Source organism: Leucopleurus acutus (assembly GCF_964270905.1).
Source record: "Leucopleurus acutus genome assembly, chromosome: 3".
NCBI classification, from domain to species: Eukaryota; Metazoa; Chordata; class Mammalia; order Artiodactyla; family Delphinidae; genus Leucopleurus; species Leucopleurus acutus.
Genome location: NC_139145.1, coordinates 117,365,446 through 117,386,950, shown reverse-complemented (window position 1 = coordinate 117,386,950; position 21,505 = coordinate 117,365,446). Strand labels below are relative to the sequence as shown.

At 39.6% G+C, this 21,505-nt stretch overlaps 1 pseudogene across 1 annotated transcript; it reads right to left on the bottom strand.

The window, feature by feature from the left end:
- Window positions 1-19,864: 19,864 nt before the first annotated feature.
- LOC309959509 (large ribosomal subunit protein uL22-like) lies at window positions 19,865-20,644 on the bottom strand (annotated as a pseudogene). The gene has a single exon. The product of its transcript is annotated as a large ribosomal subunit protein uL22-like (transcript).
- Between the last annotated feature and the right edge of the window lie 861 nt (window positions 20,645-21,505).

Below are 21,505 nucleotides of genomic sequence, written 5' to 3'. Positions count from 1 at the left end.
GGCATACGAAAGACTGCACTTCTCAGTTTTTATATTCCTTGCAGTTGGACAGGGCCACATGACTAGTTGTGATGGCCAATGTAATGGTGCACATCATTTCCAGGCTGAGACAGTGAAACGCCCACGTGTGATTCTCCAGGCTCTTTCTTGCACCACTGAGGCAATCATGGAGAAGGCTGTAAGTTGAGATGGAAGGTCCAAAAAAGTTGAAACAGCCTGGACAACTCAGTCACCATGCAGAGGACAACCACCCTAGAGATCTGCCTGGGCCCACAAACGTCTTTGCATGAGAGAGAAATAAACTTTTGTTGCATAAAGCCTTTGAGATTTTGGGGTTGTCTGTCATTGCAGCATAACTTAGCTCATCCTTACTAATATAAGAAGTAATGTTCAATGGAGTACCTGTTAATTCTCCTCTGATCCCATCTTTCCCCTCCTCCAGCCGGGTAATATCCTCCAAGCTGGACCTCTCTCCTCCAATCCTCTCCAAGCCAGATACCCCTCCCAGGCCTTTCTTCCACAGACCCTGCTCAGTTGTAGAGTTTGTGCTTAACCACCCAAATATTAGGACACGGCAGACCCAAGAATCTTTCTCAGCCAGATTGGCCTAAGCAGGAAATTCTGCTGAAAACTCATGCAACTATTTCATGAAATAAACAATTTTAAGCTCCATGGAGAATTAGTTTGGGTATCCAGGAAAGAGACACTATTTGACTCTCTTCACTTAATAAGTATCTTTACCTGACTCATTTGGAAAGTAGGTCAAGTCTGTCTTTAGTAGGTAAAGATAAGAACTACTTTCCCTATTTCCTGACACCTATAAGTCAGTCTTAGGACTTAAAATGTTGGTGTAAAAATAATTGCTTTTTTGGGTTTCCCTGGTGGCACAGTTGTTAAGAATCTGCGTGCTAATGCAGGGGACACGGGTTTGAGCTCTGGTCCAGGAAGATCCCACATGTCACGGAGCAACTAAGCCCGTGCACCACAACTACTGAGCCTGCACTCTAGAGCTCGTGCTCTGCAACAAGAGAAGCCACCTCAGTGAGAAACCTGTGCACCGCAAAGAAGAGGAGCCCCCGCTCGCCACAACTAGAGAAAACCCGCGCGCAGCAACAAAGACCCAACACAGCCATAAATTAATTAATTAATTAATTTTAAAAAATAATAATTTCTTTTTCTGTAAAGTAAACATCTAAGTGCCTGGAGGCTCTGCCAGTGACCCAAACATGAAAGCTCAAGCATTCGCACAGAAGGATGTCTCCTTGGCCAAATAAGATGCCTCTTGGCCCAAAAGTCAGGCTTGCAGGCTTGTGAAGTGCTTCATCAATTTGTATGGAACTTGGCACTCCTATGCCATGACTGCTGGGAAGAACGCTAGGAACTAACTGTCTCTCCATTCTCCCTGATCACCTCTGAGCCGAGCCAAACAGGATAAACAAAACAATGGATCCTCAGATGGGCTGTAAGAAATCTTCTGAGGTTGCGTTGGAAGTTAGTGAAGTAGGCATCACTTGGATGGTATGTCTACTTGCTATTTTAACTTATTTAGAAGCAAGTAACAGAAAATCTCACCACAGAGGCTTGAACAAGTAGCAGCTTAATTGATAATTTCTCTTTGGTTTGATGTTTCAGAGCTTCAAAGTCCTTCTTGAAGGTAAGAAGTAGCCCTCAGAGAGCACTAGAATGTTATCGCTGGTCCTCAGGACACAGGACCTTTTTATCAGCTATAGAGAGGTTGGAAAGCAGCTGTCAGGAAAGTCTCTGTGGATTATGTGCAAGGCAATGATGCTGATTTTTCTTTCTGGAAAAGACACTGGTAGTTGCCTCAGTGCCAGAACCTGCTAGTTATCTATCCAATATCCTATGTTCCTCTCTCCTTCCTCCTGTAATTCTTTTGGGGTGGCAATATGTCTAGTGATAAATCATACCTAGCTTAAGCCAATCATGACAACACTGCTTCCTGCTTTCTCAGACTCACAGATAAGGATGGTCTCATTATGACCAAGTAGGTATAAAGATAAGCTTGCTAGGGAACTTCTGGGAAAATATTTGTATTTGTAATGAAATGGACAAGCATGGCTGGCACTAAATCCTGCCTTAAATGTAAAGATAACGCTTAGTGATATAGTAGTCATTTTGTGATCATTAGGCTCTAAGCAGGAGGGAAGGTCCAAGAAAAAGACTAAGATGCTAGCTAGCTCTCTCCACCCCCACCCCCAAATTTCTGCTTCTGGCTAAGATGGAATAACAGGGATCAGGTTTACCCTTCTACCTGAAATGAACATCAAAGAGGACAAAATATATGAAATGATGGATTTCAAGACACTGGGACATCAGGCAATGAAAAAGAGTGATACATAAGAGACTGGGGGAAAAAATGTGAGCCCTATGATTGCCCCAGATTCCTGCCTTGACAAGAGTTTCTAGGCTGTGGAACAGGGAGCAGGAATCCAGGCAAAGCCCAGTGGACTTCCTGAATTGAAATGATAGAGGAAGAATCTGAGGAATGGCAGCTAGGTTTGCAGGACAGGGTACCAGAGAAGAGAGAGCTATACAAAGAGAGAAATCCAGAGATCTGCAGAGGGTTCTCCTTGAGTTTCAGCCAAATACTGATCAACACGTGCATGTAAGAAAATTACCTGAGGCTGGGCAGAAAAACCAAATGGATTACGGCATGTTGCCTGACCACATGGAAGTAAATTAGAAATTAATGTCAGAAAGATCTGTGGAAAATCCCTAAATATTTGGAAATTAAACACTTCTCTAAATAACTATTATCAAAGAACTCAAAAGGAAAATTAGAAAGTAGTTTGAATTGAAGGAAAAAAGAAAACAACACATCAAATTTTATGGGATGCCACTAAAACAGGACTTAGGGGGAAAGTCATATCACGAAGTATCTATATTAGCAAAGAAGAAAGATTTTAAAATAAATGATCTCAAATCAGTGGTCTAAGCTTCCATCTCCAAAAAAAAAAAAAAACACCTAGAAAAAGAGCCAGTGAGACCCAAAATAAGCAGCAGAAAGGAAATAATAAACATAAGAGCAGAAATCAATGAAATAGAACACAGAAAAAAGAGATCAATGAAACCAAAAGCCAGTCCTCGGGGCAGATCAATATATGTAACTGATAAATGTTAATAGGAAAAAAAGAAAGAAGACAAAAGTTACCAATGTCAGGAATAATAAAAGTAATATCACCACAGATTCTACAGATATTAAAAGGATAATAGTGGAATATTATGAATAATTTTATGGAGTAAGCTTGATATCTTAGATGAAATGGAAAAATTCTTTGAAAGACCCACAGAAAAGCTCACTCAAAAAGAAACAGAGAGGCTTCCCTAGTGGCGCAGTGGTTAAGAATCTGCCTGCCAATGCAGGGGACACGGGCTCAAGCCCTGGTCCGGGAAGATCACACATGCCGTGGAGCAACTAAGCCCGTGCGCCACAACTACTGAGCCTGTGCTCTAGAGCCCACGAGCCACAACTACTGAAGCCTGTATGCATAAAGCTCATGCTCCGCAACAAGAGAAGCCACCGCAATGGGAAGCCTGTGCACCACAACAGAGTAGCCCCTGCTCGCCGCAACTAGAGAAAGCCCGCATGCAGCAGCAAAGACCCAACTCAGCCAAAAATAAGTAAATAAATTTATTTAAAAAAAAAAAGAAATAGGGCTTCCCTGGTGGCGCAGTGGTTGAGAGTCTGCCTGCCGATGCAGGGGACAGGGGTTCGTGCCCCGGTTTGGGAAGATCCCACATGCCGCAGAGCAGCTGCGCCCGTGAGCCATGGCCGCTGAGTCTGCGCTCTGCGATGGGAGGGGCCACAGCAGTGAGAGGCCCGCGTATCGCAAAAAAAAAAAATAAATAAATAGATAACCTGAATAGCTCTATATCAAGAAATTGAATTTAAACATGGTCCACGTGGCATTGCTCATAAATTCTACCAAACATTTAAGGAATATTAATCCTAGATAATGTTACTATAACTCTAAGAAAACTAATCCTACAGAAACTCTCCCCCCAAAATTGATGATGAGGAAAATACTTCCTAACTCCATTTATGAGGCCATATTACCCTGAGACTAAAACCAGATAAAGACATTACAAGAAAAGAAAACTAAAGTCTAATATCCCTCCTGAATATAGATGCAAAAATTCTAAACAGACATTAGAAATGCAAGATTGATTTAACATTTGAAAAATCTGTCAATGTAATTCACCATATAAACAAACAAAAAACCAAACAACTTTATATGATCATCTCAATAAATGAAGAAAACATTTAACAAAATTCAGCATCCATTCCTGATATAAACTCTCAGCAAACTAGGAATAGAAGGAATTTTCCTTAACCTGATAAAAGACATTTACAAAAATGTACAGCTAACATCATACTTGATGAAAGACTGAATGCTTTCTTCCTAAGATCAGGAACAGGGCAAAGAAGATGACTCTCAACACTTCTATTCAACATTGCCCTTGAGGGCAGTGCAATCAGGCAAAAACAAACAAATCAAACAGAAAAGAAATAAAAAGCATACCGATTGGAAAGAAATAAATAAAACTATTTACATACAACATGATCTGTAGAAAACCCAGTATAATCTACAAAAAAGCTTCTAAAATGAGTAAGTGAGTTTGGCAAGATTGCAAGATACATGCACAACCTATAAAAGTCGACTGTATTTCTATATACTAGCAATGGACAACCAGATATTGAAAATTTAAAAAACAATACCAATTACAATAGCACAAAATTTACAAAATACTTAAAGATTAATCTAACAAAAATGTTCAACATCTGTACACTGCAAACATTATTGAAAGAAAATTTAAGACACAAATAAATGGATGGATCAACTGTGTTTATGGGTCTGTTACAATGCCATTCCTCCCCAATCTGTAGATTTCATGAATCTCAACCAAAATCCCAGGAAGCTGTTTTGTAGAAATTGACAAACTGATTCTAAAATTCATATTGTACTGCAAAGGACCAAAACTAGCCAACTGTCTTTGAAAAAAATTGTTGGAATTAAATTACCTGATTTCAAGACATTACAAAGCTACAATAATCAAGACAGGGTGATACTGGACTTCCCTGGTGGTCCAGTGGTTAACACTCTGTGCTTCCACTGCAGGGGGCGTGGGTTTGATCCCTGATCGGGGAACTAAGATCCCACATGCTGTGCAGTGTGGCCAAAAAATCAATAAATTATAAAAAGACAGGATGATACTGACACAGATAAAGAGATGAATAAAATTGGATAGAGATACCAGAAATAAGTCCACACATATATTGATAACTTATTTTTCACAAAATTACAAAAGCAGGTCACTATAGAAGGATAATCTTTTCAACAAATAATGCAGACTCCTAGGCATATACCTGGAGAAAACCATAATTCCAAAAGATACATGCACCCCAATGTTCATTGCAGCACTATTTACAATAACCAGGACATGGAAGAAACCTAAATGTCTATCAACAGAGGAATGGATAAAAAAGATGTGGTACATATATACAATGGACTATTACTCAGCCACAAAAAGGAACAAAATTGTGCCATTTGCAGAGATGTGGATGGACCTAGAGACTGTCATACAGAGTGAAGCAAGTCAGAAAGAGCAAAACAAATATTGTATATTAACACATATATGTGGAATCTAGAAAAATAGTACAGATGAACCTATTTGCAAAGCAGAAATAGAGACACAGATGTAGAACAAACATATGGGCACCAAGGCGGGGAAACGGGGGGTGGGATAAATTGGAAGATTGGGATTGACATATAGACACTACTATGTATAAAATAGATAACTAATGAGAACCTACTGTATAGCACAGGGCAAAAAAAAAAACAAAACAGAAGGTACAATCTAGTTGTAGGACATGTATTAAGTTAACCTTAAAAATGCATTCCAAAAAAAAATGCATTCCAATATACAGTAGGTACAGACAAATACTGTTTGATTCCACTTATATGAGGTACATAGAATAGTCAAATTCATAGAGTCAGAAAGTACATTGGTAGATGCCGGGAGCCCAGTGGTGGAAGGAGGTGAGGAGGGGGAATGGGGAGTTAGTGTTTAATGGGGGCAGAGTTTCAGTTTAGGAAGGTGAAAATTTCAGGAGATGGATGATGGTGAGAGTTGCATAACAATGTGAATGTACTTAGTGCCACTGAACTGCACAGTTAAATATGGTTAAAATAGTATGTTTTATATTATGTGACTTTTACCACAATAAAAAACATTAAACAAACAAACAAATTATGCTGGAATAATTGAATATCCATATACAAAAAGAAAAAAAAAGTGGAGTCTGAGCCATACCTCATACTATATACAAAATTAACTCAAAAATCAAAATAGATCATGGATCTAAATGTAAAATCTAAAGCTACATTAAAAAAAAATAACTTCTAGAAGAAAGTGTAGAAAATCTTTGTGACTTTGGGTTACACAAAGATTTCTAGATATGACACTAAAAGCATAATTCATAAAAGAAATAATTTATAAATTGAAACTTATCAAAATAAAAAATGTCTGCTTTTTGAACAACACAGTAAAGAGAATGAATAGGTAAGCCACATACTGGGAGAAGATATTTGCAAATCACATATCTGATAAAAAACTTGTTTCCAGAGTAGAGAAAGAACTTTCAAAACTTGATAAAAAGAAAACAAAAATCCAATAAAGAAATGGGCAACATTTTGGACAGACACTTCACCAAGAAAATACACGGAAATAAACACATAAAGAGAACACTGTTAGGGAAATGCAAATTAAAACCACAGTGTGATACCACTATACAGCCATTAGGAAGGCTAAGATTAAAAAAAAAAAAAAAAGACCATACCAAGTGTTGGCTAAAGGATGAAGAGCTGGAACTCTCATACTGTGCTGGTGAGAAGGTAAACTGGTGGAGCCATGTTGGAAACAGCTTGGCAACTTCCTTAAAAAAAAAAAATTTAACATTTACTTACCATATGATCCAGTCATTCTATTTCTAGGTATTTACCCAAGAGAAAAAGAAATATATGTCCACACAGAGATTTTTACACAAAGATTCATAGCAACTTTATTTGTAATAGTCAAAAACTGGCACCATACCAAATGCCCTTCAGGAAGTAAATGGATAAACCATCTGTGATGTATCCATACAATGGAATACTACTCAGAAATAAAAGGAATGAGCTATTGATATAACGCTACAACATGGATGGACCTCAAAATAATTATGCTGAGTGAAAGAAGTCAGATGAAAAGAGTACATACTGTTGATTCTATTTACATAAAATTCTAGAAAATACAAACTAATCTATACGAACAGAAAGCAGATTAATGGTTGCCTGAGGAGTGTGGGGAGAGACGGGAAGGAAGGATTATACAGGGGAAGGAGGAAACTTTTGAGGGTGATGGACATGTTCACTATCTTGAGAGTTGTGATGGTTTCATGGATATATACAAATGTCAAAATTCATCATATTGTACGTTTAAATTATGTGGACTCTATGTCAATTATACCTCTAGAAAGCTGGGGGGAAAAAAGATGCTATCCCTGATGTTGTTAAGCAATTTAGTCAATGGCCGCTTATCTCCAAATCATTGATTATGAAAAACATCTAAATAATTAACCCCAAATAAGTAATTTTTCCTGTATTTGAAGCTGGAAGCAAAATTTACTACTATATCTACCCAACACCTTGGCTTACATAATAAAAATTACAGCATATTAAAGCTTAAAGGACTTTGGGGATTAGCCATTAAAGTCTTCCCAACAACCAGCCCCCCTTTTTTTTTTCCAGCTAAAGGACTTAGAAACCCAGAAACACGAAGGGACTTGCTCAGATCTGTTAGGAGATCCATGACAAGAACCACAGTATTCTGAGTCCCCAGTTGGGGCTCTTTCCAGGATGCCATACTGTGGTCTGCCATTTCAATTTTTTACTTTCTAGATTTTGTTTCCTTAAAACCACAAAGAGGAAAAAAAAAACCAGAGTGGAATTTAATGCTTACACGTGAAATTACCTAAAGGAACGGTTGTATGTTTTATAAATGAGGCAACAGAGCCTTGTGGAACAGGAAAGAAAGGTGATATTTTCTCCTAGAGTCACAGAGCAAACATTAATTAAACACTGGTCTCTTGAAGCAAGTAAAGGAAAATGACATCACCTGCCCCAACAGTACTTCTCAAGTGCAGACTCACTCCCAGGAGTCAGCGTCTGCCTAACTGCCCCTCTGAGCTCGCCTGGCTGGAATAGCATCAGACATTTCAGTCCTGAGGTTTCCAAGGGTACTCACATGTTAAAAGTGAAGTGTAAAAATTCAGTCATTTTGTGTTAGTTGACATTTTTTAAATGGCATGGCTTTTTTTTTTTTTGTAACTTAAAACTAAATTTGTTTTAGATTAGGCTTACTCATGAAGAGTGGAAAGTTTATTTTGTTCCTTAGATGTTCCCATCTTTGAGCAAAGGCCAAACAATGAAAATTCTAACTGAGGTAGAGGAGGAACATGAGTATTTCACCAAATCATGGGTGACTGAGAACCTTCCTGGCTCCACGTGCTATCAATATCCTATGTCTCAAACAAAAGTTAGGAATCTTAGCCTAACTATCTGTGTGGTTAACTTTATTTCTCTAGAGCATAGCACCAATGCACATATTGCATAGAACTTCCCAGTGGAGGGAGGATGATTTCTACTCACTATTCTTCCTTTACCAGAAAAGTGACTTCAAATCTGGGCTCACAGGAGATATTAGAGAGGCATAGTGACTTGGGGAAAAGTTATTAGAATGATTAAATTTTGAAAATCATAAATGAACTCTGAGGAAAGACGAAAGGAATTGCAATCACTCAGCCTCCATGACAAGTTCAGAGGATATTGAATCTCCACCTGGTATTATCTCCCAGCCTTCCTGTCCAGCTCCTTCTGGAATTGCTCATGACATTAATTACACCGTATGGTAGACACTGATATTTGCCCACTCGACATCCATTCCAGTTTCTTCCTCATAAATAGAGGAAGAATCGCCTTTTGTTAAGGTGTGGCAATGTGCCCAGCAAAATTACTCTTCACATTCCCTTGCAGCAAAGGGTACCCATGTGACCCTCATCTGACTAACGATAACTGAGCTGGGAGTTTCTGGGAAAGCTATTTTCCCAATCCTCCACACCTGCTTTTATGACACATGGACAGGAAGGCTGGAGGCACAGCAGCTACCTGGAGATACAGGTAACCAGCAGAAGGAAGACATAACAGGTAGCCAACTGCCTTCCTGAAATTCTGCTGTTTCTCAGGCATCTCAATCTCAACGTGCCCAAAGGGGAACTCGGGATCTTTCCATTTTGACCTTTAGGATTTCCTATTTTGGTAAATGGCATCACCACTCCTGCTGTTACGATTGTCAAAACCCTGGACGTTATCCTTGACTCACTCCCCTCAAGCCCAAGTCCCCATAATTCTACCAACCAAACATTTTCTTTTTGTTTTTGCGGAATCCTAGTTCCCCAACCAAAGATTGAACCTGGGCCCCCTGGCAGTGAAAGAGCCAATTCCTAACCACTGGCCGGCCAGGGAATTCCCCCAACCAGACATTTTTTTTTTTTCGAACGGGGTCCTTGCTTTCAATTGTTTTTCTCATTGTGACAAAGTACACATAAAATTTACCATTTTAACCATTTTAAAGTGTAAGTTCAGTGACATTTAGCACACTCACAGAGTTGTGCAAGCATCATCATTATCTAGTTCTAGAAAGTTTTCATCACCCCTATCCCCAAAGAAACCCCAGGCTCATCAGGCAATAATTCTTATTCTCCCCTACCCTTGGCTCCTGGCAACCACTTATCTATGGTCTCTATGAATTTGTCTGTTCTGAATATTTCATATAAATGAAATCATACAATACATGGCTTTTTGTATCTGGCTTCTTTCACTCAGCTTAATGTTTTCAAGGTCCATCCATGTTGCAGCATGTATCGGTACTGTATTCCTTTTCATGGCCAAATAAATTCAAGTGTGTCCATATACCACATTTTGTTGGACCATTCATCAGTTGAGGGACATTTGGATTGTTTCTACCTTTGGCTACTGTAAATAGTGCTGCTATGGACACTTATGTACAAGTGTTATAACACCTGTTTTCAATTTTGGGTGGTATATATTCCTAAGAGTGGAATTGCTGGCTCATGTGGTAATCTATGTTTAACTTACTGAGGAACTGCCAAAATTTTCTAATAGTGGCTGTACAATTTTATATCCCCACCAGAAACTGGAGGGTTCCAATTTCCCCATCCTCACCACACATGTTATTTTCTGTTTTGTTTTAATTATAGCCATCCTAATGGTTGTGAAGTAGTATCTCACTTAATTTTGACTTATATTTCCCTAGTGACTAATGACGTTGAGCATCTTTTCAAGTGCTTGTTGGTCGTTTGTATACCTTCTTGCGGAAATGTCTATTCAAGCCATTTGCCCGTTTTTTCATTGGCTTGTTTGGTTTCTTGTTGATGAGCTGTGAGAGTCCTTTATATATTCTGGATACTGGGCCCTTATCAGATATATGACTTTGAATATTTTCTCCATTCTGTGGGTTGTCTCGTCACTCTCTTGGTAGTATCCTTTGACGGACAAAAGTTGTTAATTTTGATGAAGACCAATTGATCTATGTTTTTCTTTTGTTCCTTGTGCTTTTCATGTCTTTCATCCACTCTTGAGTCCTTTAACCCATGCCCAGAAAAGAATAATATTTTAAACACTTAAATCTGATTTTCACTCCCCTGCTTAAACCTTCAATAATTTCCCATTGCACTTAGGATAAAGTCCCAAATCCTCTCCATGGGCTACAAGGTTCTGCATCATTGGGTCCCTGTCTTTCTCTTTAATCTCATTTTCCCACATTTTTCCTCACTTTCTTTGCCTTCTGTTTCTCAAGTATGACAGACCCTCTTTAGTCCCAGGACTTGCTTACGTGCTAATGTTCCTGCCTGGAGCGGGTATCCTCATCCCTTCTGTATAGCTAATTTTAATAATTCCAAGTCATCCTTCAGGTTCAATGTCACCTCCTCAGGAAAGCCTTCCTTAACCCCTTGGCCCCAAACTTGTTCCAGCCTGTGAGAGGTGGAGTTTTGCAAGCTGGTTGTTAAACAGCCATGATTAGAAATGGAATTATGTAAACACAATTAAATAAATTATGTTAAAAACAAATGTAATAAACACTTGGAACTCATTACATTTGGAACTAATTTCTTTTTACATTTACTCTTATCTATATGCTCTTGAGGAAATTCTCTACATGGAAATAGAATGTCATGGTCTGCTATTGTTCATCTTCTCCCAACTCTTCCTTGATGACAGGGATAGCTTGACTGTCATGGTGGGAGTATTTGAGCAAAGGCTACAGATCAGGTCTTTTTTTTGGAGTGCCAGTGTTAACATTTACCAGCACACTGTCACCAGTCAAATCTGAGTTCTGTGATGCAATTTCACGTTATGTAGAAGCTTAAGATAAATTATACATTGTGAACTCTGAGCAGGAGAGCCGTTATCATACTCCGTGCTAGTACTCCTAAATCCCAGGGGCCATACAGCTCACATTCTACACTCCTGTGAGGGTAATTGATTGGAAGTGATTACCATAATTATGTACTCTGATTTTTAAAAAAGACTCTGGAAAATTTCCGGTTAAACTTTGCAGATTCCACACTTGGTTTTATCTCCACTGTCTTCTGAAATCCCACTAAAATAATAGTAAAGGAGGAAAAAAAGCCATAAATGAGAGCCATAAATCTCTTGATTGCCATTCAAGAGAATGGAAATGGAGGTAACTGAGACACGATAAATCAAAAGAAAAAAGTTTGGGGGAGCTGGAGTACGTTAACTGACTTATCAGACCAAAGAAAACAGAAACCAAAGCCTGCAGTGGGGGAAGCCAGCAAGAAAGTAGTTCATTTGCTCAGAACCCTGAAAAGCCTTAGGAATCTGAAAGCAGGGGTGAAGAATAGGGCTGAAACTGGAAGATGGATTGAATACACAGGCCCAGTGAGCCTCCTAGATTCCCTTCCTCACCCAGCACAGCCAGATGACGGCCTCTCTGCAGCTTGGCAGGAAACTCAAGATTGACTCCTGAAACTGAATCAGAGAGGACCTGGCTTAGGGGACTCAAGTAGGGCTGAGACACCATATTGAAACTGGGTGAAGGTCTGCAGATGAAATGGGAGAGATCCCAGCCTCCTTCTCCTGCTTCACTCTTAGAACACCAGCAGCCAGACACATAATCCATGCAAGAGATGAGAGGTTTCTAATCCAGAGACTGACCAGCCCAAGACGGATACTGACAAGTGTATGACAGGGTAGGGCTTTGCTTGATCTCTCAGCCGTGGCTCTCAAACTTGGCTGCACACCCGAATCGCTTGGAACCTTTAGTATATACAGATACCTAGGCTCCACTTCCAGAGATCTAATGTAATGGGTCAGAATGACAGCCCAGGATCAGAGCTTTTTTACGTTCCCCCAGGGGACTTTAATGCTCAGCCAAGACAGAAACACCAATGAAACCTGTGGGTCGATAGCTTCTTCGAAGAGCTTCATTTCTGATCTTTTCACAAACCAAGTTTTAGGTTTGATTTTCTCTATTCTTTGCCCATTTCCTACTTATTTCATTGATTTGTCATCTTATTTCCCTTCTTCTGCTTATTTTGGGTTTAATTTGCCCTTCTTTTTCTAGTTTCTTAAGTGGAAATGTAGAGCACTGATTTTAGACCTTTCTTTTTTCCTCAAAGAAGCATTTAATGCTATAAATTTCCCTTAAAGCACTGCTATATAGCTGTGTCCCACAAATGTCGATATATGGGTTTTCATTTTCATTCTGTTCGAAATATTTCCAATTTCTCTTGTGATTTCTTCTTTGACTTCTTATTTAGAAATATGCTGCTTAATTTTCAACTATTTGGGGTTTTTTTCCAGGTACCTTTCTGCTACTGACTTTAAATTTAATTCTATTGAGCAGAGACTATGCTTTGTGGCATTTTGATCCTTTTAAATCCATTGAGACTTGTCTTATGGCCCACAATATGTTCTACTTTGGTGAATGTTCTATGTTCATTTGAAAAGAATGTGTACTCTGTTGTCGGGTGGAATATTCCATAAACATCAATTAGGTCAAATCAGTTGAGAGTATTATAAAATTGTTTATACGCTGACTCATTTTCTGTCAACTTCAACTATTCATTATTGAGAAAGTATTAAAATCTTCAACAAAAATTTTAACTTTGTCTACTTCTCCTTGAAGTTCCAAAAGTTTTTGTTTCATGTATTTTGAAGCTATGTTATTGTGTGCCAACATGCTTGGAATTGTTATCTCTTCTTGACAAACTGTTCCCTTTATCATTATGAAATATATCTTTTGTCTCTAATATTCTTTGTTCAAAGGATATTATTTTATCTGAATATACTCCAATACAGCCCCCCCCAAGCTTTCTTATGATTAGTAATTGCATGGCCTACCTTTCCCCATGATTTTACTTTTTTTAAATAATTAATTAATTAATTAATTTTGGCTGTGTTGGGTCTTCGTTGCTGCATGTGGGCTTTCTCTAGTTGCAGTGAGCAGGGGCTACTCTTCGTTGCGGTGCGCAGGATTCTCATTGCAGTGACTTCTCTTGTTGCGGAGCATGGGCTCTAGGCACGCGGGCTTCAGTAGTTGTGGCACGTGGGCTCAGTAGTTGTGGCTTATGGACTCCAGAGCGCAGTCTCAGTAGTTGTGGTGCACGGGCTTAGTTGCTCCGCGGCATGTGGGATTTCCCAGACCAGGGCTCAAACCTGTGTCCCCTGCACTGGCAGGCGGATTCGTAACCACTGTGCCACCAGGGAAGCCCTCCCATGACTTTACTTTTAACCTATTTGTTTCTATACTGTAAGTAGGTTTCTTATAGACAGCATATAGATGGGTTGTTTTATAAGATTTAAAGATTCTTTTGATGGCATGACACAACACAGTGACATTCAGAGAGCTGAAAGCCAGAACTCTGTTACTTACAGGTCCAAAGGAGAGCAGGCTGCCAGTCAGTGCCACACAGGGATCTGCACCAGGGGTAACGGCAAGCTGGAGCTGTAGAAGACAGTTTATGTATAGTAAGTTGCATGGGGTTAGCTAGGGTTTTCAGGTTCCCAGTGGACTGGCTACTTGAAATAATTTCAAGGGCTCTGAGGCACAGGGGCTGTCCCAAGTTGTCTGGTGTCTGGCTGCTGGTCAATTAGGGCTGGTGTATGGTGGCCAGGAGTGTGAAAGCCCCGAAAAAGGAAGTGATTGGGGTGTGGATTTTATCAGCTGCTCAAGAAGGGGAACTGACTGGCCTCTAGCGAGGGTCTCAAGATTGGGTCAAGACAGCATTAAAAAAAAAAAAGCTATATGACATGGATTTTTCTTCCTCCCCTCACAATCAAGTGTGATAATGTCTACATTTAATTGGGGTGTTCAGCTAATTTTCACGTAATTTGATTATTATTATAATTCGGTTTAAATCTATTATCTTGTCATTTTTTTTTAAGATTTTTTGATGTGGACCATTTTTAAAGTCTTCATTGAATTTGTTACAATAATGTTTCTGTTTTTTGGCCACCAGGCATGTGGGATCTTAGCTCCTGACCAGGGATTGAACCCTCACCCCCTGCATTGCAAGGCAAAGTCTTAACCACTGGACCTCCAGGGAAGTCCCTTGTCATTTGTTTTCTACATTGTTATTTGTTCCCTTTTCTCTCTTTTCCTGCCTCCTTTTAAATTAATTTAGTATGTTCTATGATTCCATTTAATCTCCACCATTGGTTTAATAGATATACCTCTTTGTTGTTTTTAATTTTTAAATATTTGCCCTAGGGTTTACAGTTTATGTCTTTAATCTATCACAGCCTCCATTCAAATAAAAGTATATTTTAAGAAACTTAAAACAGAATACTTCCATTCTCCAGAAAACCACCCATTCTTTATGCTACTGTCATAGATTCTACTTTAATGATGTTTTAAACCCCACGATATGTTTCAATTTTAAGAAATTTAAATAATTATCTTTTAAAGAATTTTAAGTAAGGAAACCATGTCTTCTATAATTATCTACGTATTTACAGTTTCCAGCATTCTTCATTCTTTTGTGTAAATCCAAGTTTTCATTTGGTGTCAATTTACTTCTACTTGAAGATCTTCTTTTAACATTCTTTTGTATTGCAGGTCTGCTGGCAATGAATTCTCTCAACTTTTGGTTGTTTGAAAAGCCTTTATTTTAAAAAGGTATTTCTTTTTTTTAACATCTTTATTGGGGTATAATTGCTTTACAATGGTGTGTTAGTTTCTGCTTTATAACAAAGTGAATCAGTTATACATATACATATGTTCCCATATCTCTTCCCTCTTGCATCTCCCTCCCTCCCACCCTCCCTATCCCACCCCTCCAGGCAGTCACAAAGCACTGAGCCGATATCCCTGTGCTATGCGGCTGCTTCCCACTAGCTATCTACCTTACATTTGTTAGTGTATATATGTCCATGCCTCTCTCTTGCCCTGTCACAGCTCACCCTTCCCCCTCCCCATATCCTCAAGTCCGTTCTCCAGTAGGTCTGTGTCTTTATTCCTGTCTTACCCCTAGGTTCTTCATGACATTTTTTTTTCTTAAATTCCATATATATGTGTTAGCATACTGTATTTGTCTTTCTCTTTCTGACTTACTTCACTTTGTATGAAAGACTCTAGGTCTATCCACCTCATTACAAATAGCTCAATTTCGTTTCTTTTTATGGCTGAGTAATATTCCATTGTATATATGTGCCACATCTTCTTTATCCATTCATCCGATGATGAGCACTTAGGTTGTTTCCATCTCTGGGCTATTGTAAATAGAGCTGCAATGAACATTTTGGTACATGACTCTTTTTGAATTATGGTTTTCTCAGGGTATATGCCCAGTAGTGGGATTGCTGGGTCATATGGTAGTTCTATTTGTAGTTTTAAAAAGGTATTTCTGATAGATGTAAAATTCTAGGTTGAACTTTTCTTTCTTTCAGTGTGGCTTATGCAGTTTCTAATGAGAAGTCTGCTTTAAATTTTATCTTCGTTCTGTGTGTACAGTTTGCTTTTTTCCTCTGGTTGCTTTGAAGATTCTTTTTTATTGATTTTTGGCAATTTGATTGATTTTCTTTGTTTCTTTTACTTAGATTTCATTGAGATTCTTGGATCAGTGTGTTTATAGTTTTAATCAAATCTGAAACTTTTTTGACTATTCTTTCCTCAAATATTTCTCTTGTAACCCCTTCCCCCATTGCATGTATGTTAGCTTGATATTGTCCCATGGTTCACTGAGGCTCTGTTCAATGTTTTCTTTTTTTTCCACTCTGTGTTTCAATTTGGGTAGTTTCTATTGCTACATCCTCAAGTTCACTGATCTTTTCTTCTGCAGTATCTAATCAGTTAATCCCAACCAGTATATTTTTTATTTCAGATATTTTTCATCTCTAAAAAACTCCCATTGATCTTTATATATCTTTCATTTCTCTTCCCATCAGATCCAGATTTTCTGTTATATCCTTGAGCATATGGGATGTATTTATAACAGCTGTTTTAATGTACTTGCTGCTCATTCCATCACCTCTATCATTTCTTAGTCTGTTTTTAATAACTGATTTTTCTTCTAGTTAAGGGCCCCATTTTCCTGCTCCTTCATATGGCTGGTCATTTTTGACAGGATGCCAAACATTGTGAATTTTATGTCACCAAGTGCTGGTTTTATTTTCTTTCAAAGCATGTTGAACTTTTTATGGTAGGCAGTTTAAATTACTTGTGGATTAGTTTGATCCCTTTGAAATTTGTTTTTTCGCTCTTTTAAGGGAGTTCTAGAGTAACCATTATCCTAAAGCCAATTTAGCCCCACTTTTAAGTCAAGGTCCTTATGGGATCTCTATGGAATGCTCCGGGTAGGTAGGTATTCAATGAGACCTCTCCACTCTGGTGGGTACTTGAAAGGATTTCAGCCCTGTGAGATCTGAGATTTATCTCATAGCTCTATTTCAATTATTCTTTGCCATTGTTGTCCAGTGGAATTTCACCATATGCGTAAGCAGATTGGTGCTCAGCCTATCAAGAGACACCCTATGCAGATTTCTGGATGGCCGTGTAATTCCTACCTTTTAAGTACTCTGCCCTGAAAATTTTAGCCACCTTGACCTCTCCAGACTCCAGTCTCTGTTTAGGTTTCTCCTTCCTGTCCCACAGTCTGGGCATTGTCTCCAGGCAGAAAACCAAGATGGTAGTGAGGCTTACCCCACTTGTTCCCCTTTCCAGAGGGGTCACAGTTCTGTGCTGCCTGTTGTCCAATGTCTGGAAGTAGTTTTTTCCTACTTTTTTTTCCAGTTTTCTAATTGTTTTGGTGGAAAAGTACTTCTGGATCATCTTCCTTTATTATCAAAAGGTAAGAACAAGTAGTCACCTCACTCTTAAGTTTGAGTTTCCAGCAATGGATTACCAGATTGAGGGAACATCCACTATGAAAGAGAGACTAAAATAAAGGGAGAAAAGGAACCAAAGAAAGCACACAATGCAGGGAACAGAAGAAAATGTTAAAAAATTTATAATTAAAACCCTCAAAGGGATCTGAGAAGATACTCCATTGCTGAAACCACAGAATGCCATAAAAAACTTTTTTTAATTTAGAGAATAAGGTTTTTATTTTTTTTATCTTTAAAAGGAGTTGATTTCTTTTATTTATTTATTTAGTTTTGGCTGCATTGGGTCTTCGATGCTGTGCGCACACTTTCTCTAGTTGCGGCAAGCGGGGGCTGCTCTTCGTTGCGTGGGCTCTAGGTGTGCGGGCTTCAGTAATTGTGCCACATGGGCTTAGTAGTTGTGGTTTGCAGGCTCTAGAGCGCAGGCTCAGTAGTTGTGGCGCATGGGCTTAGTTGCTCTGCTGCACATGGGATCTTCCCAGACCAGGGCTCAAACCCGTGTCCCCTGCATTGGCAGGTGGATTCTTAACCACTGTGCCACCAGGAAAGCCCGAGAATAAGGTTTTTAGAATTAAAAACATGCTAGCAGAAATAAAACTATCACTAGAAGGTGACAAGTATTGTATCAAAAATACAATAGAGGAAATGTTTCAGACAGCTGAACAAAATGACAAGGAGATAGAAAATGTAAGAGACAAAACTGTTACGAGACTGATCAAGAGAGCCCAAATTGTCAATCAAGAGGACCTCCAGGGCTTCCCTGGTGGCGCAGTGGTTGAGAGTCTGCCTGCCGATGCAGGGGACACGGGTTCGTGCCCCGGTCCGGGAGGATCCCACATGCCGCGGAGCGGCTGGGCCCGTGAGCCATGGCCGCTGAGCCTGCGCGTCCGGAGCCTGTGCTCTGCAACGGGAGAGGCCACAGCGGTGAGAGGCCCGCGTACCGCAAAAAAAAAAAAAAAAAAAAAAAAAAAGAGGACCTCCAGAAAAAGAATCAAAAAAAAGAGAAAAGGACAGGAAATTATGAAAAAGGAAATGAAAATTTCCCAAACTGAGGCATATGGACCTCTAGATTTAAAAGGACCACTAACTGCCCAGTTCAATGAATTAAAAAATGATCCACACCAACATAAATTGTGACAAAATTTCAGGACACCTGAGCAAAAGAGAAGTCCTCAAAAGCATACAAAAGATCAGGAATTAGAATGGCACAGAGAGACAGGAAGTTAGAGGACAATGGGCAAATGCCTACAGCTTCTGAGAGGACAGGATTGTCACCTGGAATTTCATACCCTGATAAACTACCAGTCACATGTGAGAGTATAATGAAGACTTTTTCAAACAGGCAAGGCAATGAAAATTTTATCTTCTATTCATTCTTTCTCATGAAGCAACAGAAAGATGTGCTCCATCAACTCAGAGTGGAAAGACACAGGGTCTAGAAAATGAGAAACTCAAACAGGAGACTGTAGGAACCCCCAAACAATGCTGAACGGAAGCTACGGGGTTACAGTTGTACAGAAGCCAAGAGATCAGTCAGTGCAGGTCACAGAGTAGGACAACTCCAAAGGATTGTTTAAAAAAAGGTGGGGGGACCCATTATTTACTTGATATGACTGTCCTGCAAAGAGCATGATTTAGCGTGTTATTTAGAATTATGAAGGCAAATATGAAAAAATACAATGAGAAGATTTGAAAACTGTTCTTCTGGATGGTGGGAATTGGAGATCAGGAGGACCTTGGGGAGGTGACTATTATTTTTGTTTTAATCCTGTATTTCTATTTGATTTTTTAAATTGTATTCATGTAATTACTTCAGTGCAGCCAAAAAAAAAAAAAAAGTAAAAGGTAAGAGGCCTAGAAATTGAAGTTCACAAATACCAAAGCTACTCCTGGCTCAAATTCTTCCTTGATATGCTAAGGGATGTGAGTGTGATTGCTGTGTGAGGTCAGAGCGTGGGGCTCGGACTCCGAGGGGTCACCTCAGGTCCAGAGCACAGTCTTCCAGCCCTGCAGGTCTGGACCTAATATAAAGGGATTCTAGACCCCTGAAAACTTGCGTACCATGTGAATTTATGAGAGACTGTGGCAGAAGCCCAGTTTAGTAGTTTATAGTGAGAAATACAACTGTCCAGGTTGTTTGGAAATCCGTGTAGCAAGTCTGCACATCCTCTTTCTTTAATAGAGAAACATACTCCAGAAGCCCAATTACATTCAGAACGTTGCTTGATAAAGAGGGACTCAAAGTGAAGGGCGTTATACAGTCCTCAGAAATATTTCAGTAAGATCACGATAGCCTGGTAAGTCACGCTGCTCCTTTAATAGCTACCGAAGATCAGCGAACTTTTTCTGTAAAGGGCCAGATATTCAATGTTTTCAGCTTTGCAGACCATCTCTGCTGCAAACAGTTAATGCGACGGTTACAGAGGAGCCACAGATGGCAAGTAAACAACAGTGTGGCTGTGGCCCAACTTTATCTGGGTCCATGCAGACGAGAGCTTGGTTAGCCCTGCCTGTTAGACCTCTGTCCCCTGACAGTCTGAGAGACTTACAAATTTTTTTTCTTTTTTTTACTTTTATTTACATTTATTTTTTGTGACATTTATTCCCGGGCCATAAGGTTTTATTTCTTCAGTTTCTTCTGGGACATCTTTTTCTTCTGGGCAACCTCTTCTTTGGGTTTAGTAACAACCTGCTCTTTTTCAGTAAGGATCATCTCAATGTGGCAGGGAGAGCTCATGTATGGGTTAATCTGACCACGAGCTCTGGAAGTCCTGAGCCACATCTTGGGGGCTTTATTCACCTGGATGTGCTCAATGACCAGAGAATCTACATCTAAGCCCTTAAGTTCAGCATTACTCTCTGCATTTCTGAGCATGTGCAGTAAAAATTCAGCACTCTTTTTGGGCCACTGACCCGTACGTCCAGCCCCACTGTTTGGCCTGGGCACACCTACCAACCCCACCATTGTAACGACGGAATGGCACACGTTGCCTCTTTAAAGTGACATCCTTCAGATACTTAGTGGCTTTTCAAATATGCATACCCTTAATGGCCTGGGCAGTTTCACGAGTGTTCTTAAAGTGAACATGAAGATTTGAACCTCTTGACTTGCATGATTTTGTGGGGTTTTCTGGGTCAAGTGAATAGCGAACCATTTTTAGAGGTAACCTCAGGGCGCTTACCGGAAAAAGGAGACTTACAAATTCTTATTCTCTGATTCTCCTTTCTTTAACTTTCTTCATTTCAATAATCTCATAACGTCTTTAACCTCTGAGACTAAGAGAAAAATTGATCTAGTTTTAGTTCTAAATGATAGCATCTGGGTTAGGTAAAGGAAACATCTTAAGGTCAGTAGTGGATCAGCCTCCACATCAGCTTGCATCAAAGTTATTTGGGGGACGTTTTTCACAGAGGCAATGGGGCATACCAGTGAGAATGTAAGTTCTCCTGTCTTTCAGAGAGCAGAAATTCCTTCCTTCCTCTCTTCCCTCCACCTCCCCTCCCTTGTTTTAAGCCTCTACAGTTTTGGTCAGCATTGCTAGACTTTTCTTTACCTACATGGTATACAGATCTTTTTGAGATACATCATTATAAGCACCGTGTGATACACAGCTTTCCTCTGAAATGTGCTCATTGGGAGAAAAGGCTGCCAGTATTAAGTGTGAACCAGTGTTGAGCTGAGTTGTACAACTGGTGAGCTGCGTTCACAGTCATTTAGGCTCCTTCTGGAGGGAAAGCACACAGCACACACTGAAGGGTGTCTGGGCCAACCCTTGCTAAGATGCTTCCTAGACCCTGCTTCAACCTCATGGGGGGGCATGATGCTATTCCTAAATGATAAAGGAAAGTATTTTCCTTAATCCCTCGGAGTTACAGAGCCCATAACCCAATGCCAGGCACATTTTCAGAGGAATGGCAGAGGGCCTGATAATTCCGGAATGGTAATTGCTCACTTGTCCTAACCCCCAGTATTAATTCCACAAACCAGCTTGCTTGGGGTTTTATCCTGCGATTCC